The 8,151-nt window shown below is 21.9% G+C and overlaps 2 non-coding genes across 2 annotated transcripts; both read right to left on the bottom strand.

The window, feature by feature from the left end:
* Positions 1–5,624: 5,624 nt before the first annotated feature.
* On the bottom strand, positions 5,625–5,695 carry Trnaq-uug. Its single transcript has one exon. It is a non-coding gene; the product is annotated as a tRNA-Gln (tRNA).
* On the bottom strand, positions 5,696–5,768 carry Trnaf-gaa. Its single transcript has one exon. It is a non-coding gene; the product is annotated as a tRNA-Phe (tRNA).
* Between the last annotated feature and the right edge of the window lie 2,383 nt (positions 5,769–8,151).

Raw genomic sequence — 8,151 nt, 5'->3', positions numbered from 1 at the left:
AAGAAATAAGCACTTTAAAAATAATATACTGTCGAATTTAGAGTGACGTATTAAGGTATGTAGAATATATTTAAGATTTTAGCATGGATCCATATATATTACATAATACACAATAAGCTTAAATAGGTATTATCTTCAAACGGATAAGGTACGATCAAGACAATAAAAACAAGAAGTATATACTTTTTTTGCCTATATAATAAACACACAGACGACCAGAAGAAGATACGAAATTAGAGTAATAATAATACAATTTAATCTATAACTTAGCGAAGGCCAAATTATGCTACAGCAGATGCACTATAATATTAATTATATTATCCTAGTTAAAAGCTACATTCATATTCATTCCGACAATTATAATGGATTTATCTATAGGTATTTCATTTCGAAAACGAAACAGCATCTTTAAAATTTTTAGAAATTGACTTTTTATTATAAGCAACTCCCGATCCTAAACCACCTAATGATATAAGATGGTCTTATTATACAAAGAATTCTATATTAATATTTCTAAATATATTTTTTTTTATGATGAATACGAATCATGGACATTTTAATCCTAAAGTTTTTATTAAGTATCGTTGAAACAATATCTTGAATACAGCATTATCTAGTGTAAACTTGAGCATTTTGTTCCTACTAATATCGTGTTCAACTAGGAAAATGGAAATCCTGAATTAATAAACTCTTAAGGATACAATCTAAGAGGTTTTCCAACCATTAAGGTAGGTAAAATAGAAATTGGTTTTCTTTAATATATTAAAAATTATATTTACATAAATTTATTAGATAGATATAAAAGAATTGGATATAATTTATAATCTGTACATTAGAATTGGTTGCTGGATTGACGAATTGTAACTGAAGAGTAATATTGTAATTGTCTCTCTTAATGTTTTGTCAAAGCATTAGATGGTTCCATGAGTAAAGTATATCAAATATCACAACGCTGATGTCCTACAAAATTATATGATGTTTCACCTGCTCTGCTACAAATACAGTATTTTTATGTTTTCAAATATATTTTTATAATATTATAAAAGCTAAGTAAAGTCGTTTGGGACTGGGACAATCCTTCGGTGTCCCTTGAAAACAAATAGAGGTTTGTATTTCAGAATTTAGTATTTGAAGAGTTTTATCAAATAAAGAAAAAAAAAGATTTGCATAATTAAAATAAATAATATTTTTTTTAATATTAAAATTATGATTTTGTGAGGTTAAATAAATTTGTTTTTATTAATATTACAAATTGATGATTTATTCCATGATGGCCGTTTTTAAAGTTTGAAAATTTCAAACATATTAATAATGCTTGTTATTTGATGTCCAAGACAAAGCTTAATATAGGTATTTTATATAAATAAAAAATAATATATATTAAAATAATTTATATATTTTTTAGGATTGCCTGGTCCATTAGAAATGAAAACTCCAATTTAACTTAAATAACAAAAAAATATTTTATTTTTGTTATTTAAATCATATATAATAATTATTTTTATTAATAATTAAACATACCTAATTTGCAACCAAAATTTATATAACCAAAATATTAATCATAAATATATTTTTGATTATTTAAAAATCTTAAATATTTTATTATTAAAATTTTATTTTATTTTTTTTTTAAATGTTGCGAATTGTGAACCAATGTAAATTAGAATACCTAGGTGTCTAAATTTGTTAAAATTGGTATTTTTTTTTTTTAATAAATAAATAATTTGTCGTTACATCTAAAATTACTAGATATAGAATAACAATTAATTATAATTAAATTAATATTTATTTTAAATGATTGCAAATCTTGGTAAATAATACCATTGTTTCCTATATGTGGATTTAGATAAAACTAAAAATTGAGATTTGTATGAAGGATCTGAAATAATTTCCAGTATATCCTAAATTCGATATATTAAATACTAATTCTCCATATGAATTTTTAAAATTTATTATTTTGAATTCATTATTAAACCACTTTCTAGTATTAACATTTAAAAAATATATCATACATTGAAAACAACCTTATTAGCATTCAATAACCATAATATTGAATAAATATTCCTATAACAAAAATATTTCTGTTTAATACTAAATGTTCAATTTTTATAATTTCATTATTGAAATTAAAAAAATAAAATGATTTCCTATTATGTTTTTTATTCTTATGCTTAATATGTTTTTATTAATTTTTTTAATTTTAGAAAATAACATTAAAGCAGTACCTGATGGTGCATCAATTTTTTTGTCATGATGTATATCTATTATAAAATGATTCAAAATTATACTTTTTAAAATAGTTATTTGTATTTGATAAAAACAAATTTATAATGTTTATTCCTATACTCATATTGTAAGATAATAATATAGATATGTATTTTGATGAAAATTTTATATAATTTAACAATTTTAAATGCAAACCAGTAACTCCTATAATTATTGGAATTTTAAATTTTTTAGAAATAAACAAATTTTTTTTTATTAACAATACATTTGAAAAATCAATTAACACACTATTTTTTTTCATTTTATTAAAAATAATATTATATTTATTAACAAATAATTTACAATAATTTTTTTGTTTACACCGCCTATTAAAATAAAATTTTTATTTAATTTATATAATTTAAAATAGATTTACCCATTTTACCAGTTATTCCAAATACAAAAATTTTAATCATTTAATAGTACGCTATCGTTAAATTCATTAACGATAGCGCGGTTTTTTTTTTACTTTTTAATAATATTTTCACTTATTTTTAACAAATCTTCATTTCCTTTTTTAATTAATTCTATATCATCTCCTTTTATTAATAATTCTAAGTTAGAAATAGATTTCTCTATTGATTCTTTTTCTTCATCTGTTATTTTAGTATTTTCATCTTTTAAATTTTTTTTTACAATAGAAATTGTACTGTCTGCTTCATTTTTACATTTAACTAATTCTTCAAATTTTTTATCTAATTCTGAATTTAATTCAGCATCTTTTATCATATTTTCTATTTCAATTTCAGACAATCCTCCAGAAGATTTTATTATAATAGATTGTTCTTTTCCTGTTTTTTTATCTTTAGCTGTAACATTCAAAATACCATTTGCATCTAAATCAAAAGATACTTCTATTTGTGGCACTCCTCTAGGAGCAGGTGAAATATCATTCAAATCAAATTTTCCTAATGACTTATTTTGAGAAGCTTTTTTTCTTTCTCCTTGTAATGTGTGTATTGTAACTGATGTTTGATTATCTTCTGCTGTAGAAAAAACTTGAGTTTTTCTAGTAGGTATAGTAGTATTTTTTTCTATTAAAGGAGTCATTACTCCTCCCATTGTTTCTATTCCTAATGTTAATGGAGTAACATCTAATAATAAAACATCTTTTACTACACCACTTAATACACCAGCTTGTACTGAAGCTCCAACAGCAACAGCTTCATCTGGATTTATATCTTTTTTTACTTCTTTTTCAAAAAATTCACTTACCATTTTTTGAACTAAAGGCATTCTTGTTTGCCCCCCAACTAAGATTATTTCACTAATTTTACTTTTATCTATTTTGGCATCATTTAAAGCTACTTCGCATGGTTTTAATGATTTACTAATCAAATCTTCTACCAATGATTCTAATTTAGATCTTGTTATTTTAACATTTAGATGTTTTGGTCCATTTTTATCTGCTGTTATATAAGGTAAATTAATATCAGTTTGTTCTGCATTAGATAATTCTATTTTTGCCTTTTCAGCAGCTTCTTTTAATCTTTGCATAGCGAGAGAATCTCCACTCAAGTCTACTCCATTTTCTATTTTAAACTCATATATAAGATGATTTATGATTCTCATATCAAAATCTTCTCCTCCTAAAAAAGTATCCCCATTTGTAGATAATACCTCAAATTGTGTTTCACCATCAACATTTGCTATTTCAATTACAGAAATATCAAAAGTACCTCCTCCTAAATCATAAACAACTATGATTCTATCATCTGGTTTTTTATCCAAACCATAGGCTAACGCTGCTGCAGTTGGTTCATTTATTATTCTTAATACTTCTAATCCAGCTATTTTACCTGCATCTTTTGTCGCTTGTCTTTGAGAATCATTAAAGTAAGCTGGAACGGTTATTACCGCTTTTTCAATTTTTTCATTTAAAAAAGTTTCAGCAGTAGATTTCATTTTTTTTAATATTTCAGCGCTTATTTGAGGTGGAGCACAGTACTGATCTTTTACTTCAACCCATGCATCTCCATTGTCTGCGGCAACTATTTTATAAGGAACCATTTTTATATCTTTTTGAACAATTTCATCAGTATATTTTCTTCCTATTAATCTTTTTATAGCATATAAAGTATTATTTGGATTAGTTATAGCTTGTCTTTTAGCTGGTAACCCAACAATAATTCTATTATCTTCAGTATAACCAACAACTGATGGTGTTGTTCGTCCTCCTTCTGAATTTTCAATTACTTGTGGTTTACCATTGTTTAAAACGGCTACACAAGAATTTGTAGTACCTAAATCAATTCCAATTATTTTGCTCATATTTTTTTTTTTTTTTTATAATTATATAGAAATTTTTTTCTTATTTTCAATTTATTATTGTTTAATTATAAACTATAACTAATGCTGGTCTTATTAATTTTGAATTTCTAGTATACCCAGGCTGCAAAATTGTTTTTACTGTACCTTTTTTTTTTCCAAAAGTTGGGTAAATTCCAATAGCTTCGTGAATATCAGGATTGAATAAAACTCCAGTTTCAGAAATCTGTTTTATATTAAATTTTTTATAGAATTTTTTTATTAATTTAAATATTAAAAATATAATTTCAGATTCTTTAGTTTGATTTGAATCAAAATTTTTTGCAAACATTTCCATAGAATCAGTAATTGGTATTAATTCTATTATTATGTTTTCAATAACAATTTCTTTTAATTTTCTTATTTTATCTTCATCATAATCAGTTTCTTTTTTTGTTTCTAATACGAAAGAACAGAATTTTTCTTCTAAAATGATTATTCTATCTAAAAAATTCATTAAAGAGTATTCTTTTTCCATATGTATAAATTAAGTAAAGTTACTTTAGACAAGTATTATTTTATTAAAAGCTTTATATCAGGAATAAAATTATTTAGTAAAGATTTAATAATTATAAAAAATTTCAAATTAAAAATTAATTCTTGTAAAATAAAATTAGATAACAACAATATTTATTTTATTTTTAACAATAATAGCAGAATTCTGTTACTTAGGAAAATAGAAAAAATTATAATAATAAATTTTTTAAAAAAGAAAAAATATTATTGTATTCCTATAAAAATTGTAAAAATAAATTCATTTTTTAAAATAAAATTATCAATAGTAAAAAAAAAGGGGGATGAAAGGTGTTGACGATTATGAAAAAAATTAATTAGACATGAAAGTTAAAAAAATGTAGATTACACTAAAAAAATTTATAAAATAATATAATAAAAAAAAAATTCTAACTAATAAACCATGTATATTTATAAAAATATATCATATCGGATATGGGTTCGATTCCCATCATCTCCAAAAAATACTTTCGCCAGGAATTGAACCCGGAACAGCTGATTACAAATCAGCAGCTTTACCTTTTAAGCTACAAAAGCATCTGAGATACTAGGAATTGAACCTAGGATTTTGGTATCAAAAACCAATGCCTTACCACTTGGCTATATCTCATAGCTAAAGGTGGAATCGAACCACCGACACAAGGATTTTCAGTCCTTTGCTCTGCCTACTGAGCTATTTAACCATAATATATGGAATTATACCAATTTCGAAGAAAAACTTTAGAATCAGATGTTGAAATAAAATTAAATTATTTTGGTTTTGGTATTTTTAAAATAAAAACTTTCATTTTTTTTTTTGATCATATTTTTTCACAATTTATTAATTATAGTTTATTTGATTGTTATTTAAGATGTTATTCAGATCTTAAAATTGATTCACATCATTCTTTAGAAGATATATCAATAAGCATTGGTTTATTATTAAAAAAAAAAAAAAATTAATAGATATAATAGTTTTCAATTATGTATGGATGATTCATTTATTTTAATGAGTATTGATGCATGTAATAGAATTTATTATTTTGATAATTTTGTACATTTAGATTTTGATATACAACTTCTAAGAGAATTTTTCTCCGTTTTTGCTAAAAATTATAAATGTTGTATTTATATACATTGTTATTATTATATTAATAAACATCATTTAATTGAATCAATTTTTAAAATATTTGGTATTATTTTTAATAACAGCAAGAAAAATTCTTTATTTAATTCAACAAAAGGATATATATGAATGTTTTATTAATTAATTATGGAACTAGCAACATAACTTCTATATATAATTCTTTAAAAAAAAACAAAAAAAATAAAAATTTTTATAAATATTTTTACTATAAAAAATTTATGATAAAATTATTTCCCAGGTCAAGGACATATTAAAAATACAATAAATTTCTATCAAAAATAGAAAATATAAAATACTATATGAAATAATATTCATATTCTTGGGATATGTATCGGATACCATGTTTTTTTTTGAAAATAGTGAAGAAAACAAATGCGTAAATTGTTTTAATTATTTTAACGAAAAAATAAAAACTATTTCAAATAATTGTTGTTATAATACGTTTCATCCAAATATAGGATGGAAGCCAGTAAATATTACCAAATTTCATAAATTATTAAAAAACATTCCCAATTATTTTATGCAATATTTTATGCATAGTTATTCGTCTATTTATAATAATCAAAATTTTTCATACGCAACTACTAATTATAATAATAAAACGTTTAATTCTATTATAATTAAAAGAAATAAATTTTTAGTTCAATTTCATCCTGAAAAAAGTCATAAATACGGTTTATTATTGTTAAAAAATTTTTTAGAATTTATGATAATATTGTCTTTAGATATATTATAAAAATAAGATTGTAAGATTATATAAAGAAAAATAACAAAAACCGAATTTTTCGGCTATTTACATGATAATATATAGATTTTTATAGCTCTATAAATGTAAAAAAAATTACATATCAGTATCATTAGATAGTATTTTTTTTAAAAAAAAAATTTTTTATTTTTCCAAATAATATCTAAAAATGCAAATTGGTGGATTGGTGGATGCATTTGTTTCTTTTAAACAAGTTCTTTTTATTTAAAAAATAATTTTAAAAAAATTGTTTTTGAGAAGGTAAAAAATTGCTAATATTGGTTAGAAGATGTTTTTTTAAACAAAAAGCTATTTTAGGTGATAAAAAATATTCATTTTTTAAATAAAAAAAGAAAACAAATATAGATAACGTTTATTAATGCTAACTAACCACTTCGGTAATTATTAATTGTTAAAAAAAGTTTTTTGTGTTCGTAGACAAGTATCGTTATAACTCAAGATCTTATTAAGATAGAACGAGGAATTAAAATTACTTTGATCTTCTAAAAAAAGATTCTTGATTAATCTATGGGGGAGGAGGATATCGATTTCCCTCCATAACATTATAAAAACTATGAAAAACAATCTCTATTGGTTTGTAGGATCCTATTTGACAAAAAAACATATTGATCTTCAACATACGATTATTATGTTAAAGTAAGTTAAAAACTTAATTGTACGATAAATAATTAAATTGTAATTATCCTTAGTAGTTAATAAAAATTTAAAATTTTAATTGTGGAAATGTTGGTATAATAAAAATGTAGTTTTGTTGAATAATAAGAATAGTATCATGTAAAAAATAAAAATATCAACTAAATATTTATCTATTAGGGATATTATTTTAGTTTTAATAATAAAAATAACTTATGTTATTTATAGTAATATTAATCTATATGGAGGACTTTAATATTTAAACGTATTTTTAAAAAATAAATATTCTTTAAATTAAAGAAGTAAAAAATAAGGCGAATTTCATGGTAGAAAAACTTTATAATCATATATAAGTTACAAAATTATAAATTTAGTTTGTTTATTTATTTTTTTTTAAGTTTTAAATTAAAATCAATTGTCCAAAAGGTAGGTAAATAACGTTATATTAACAATTTTGGTTAGATTTGAATAATAATAGAAAAAAAATATTATACTATTATAAAAAAATTTAAGATAAAATAAATTTTTATTATCTGAAGGA

The sequence above is a fragment of the Diaphorina citri genome, unplaced genomic scaffold (genome assembly GCF_000475195.1).
Source record: "Diaphorina citri unplaced genomic scaffold, Diaci psyllid genome assembly version 1.1 scaffold3474, whole genome shotgun sequence".
In the NCBI taxonomy this organism is placed as follows: Eukaryota; Metazoa; Arthropoda; class Insecta; order Hemiptera; family Psyllidae; genus Diaphorina; species Diaphorina citri.
Note: the sequence above shows the minus strand (reverse complement) of the source record. Positions and strands in the feature narration are given on the sequence as shown.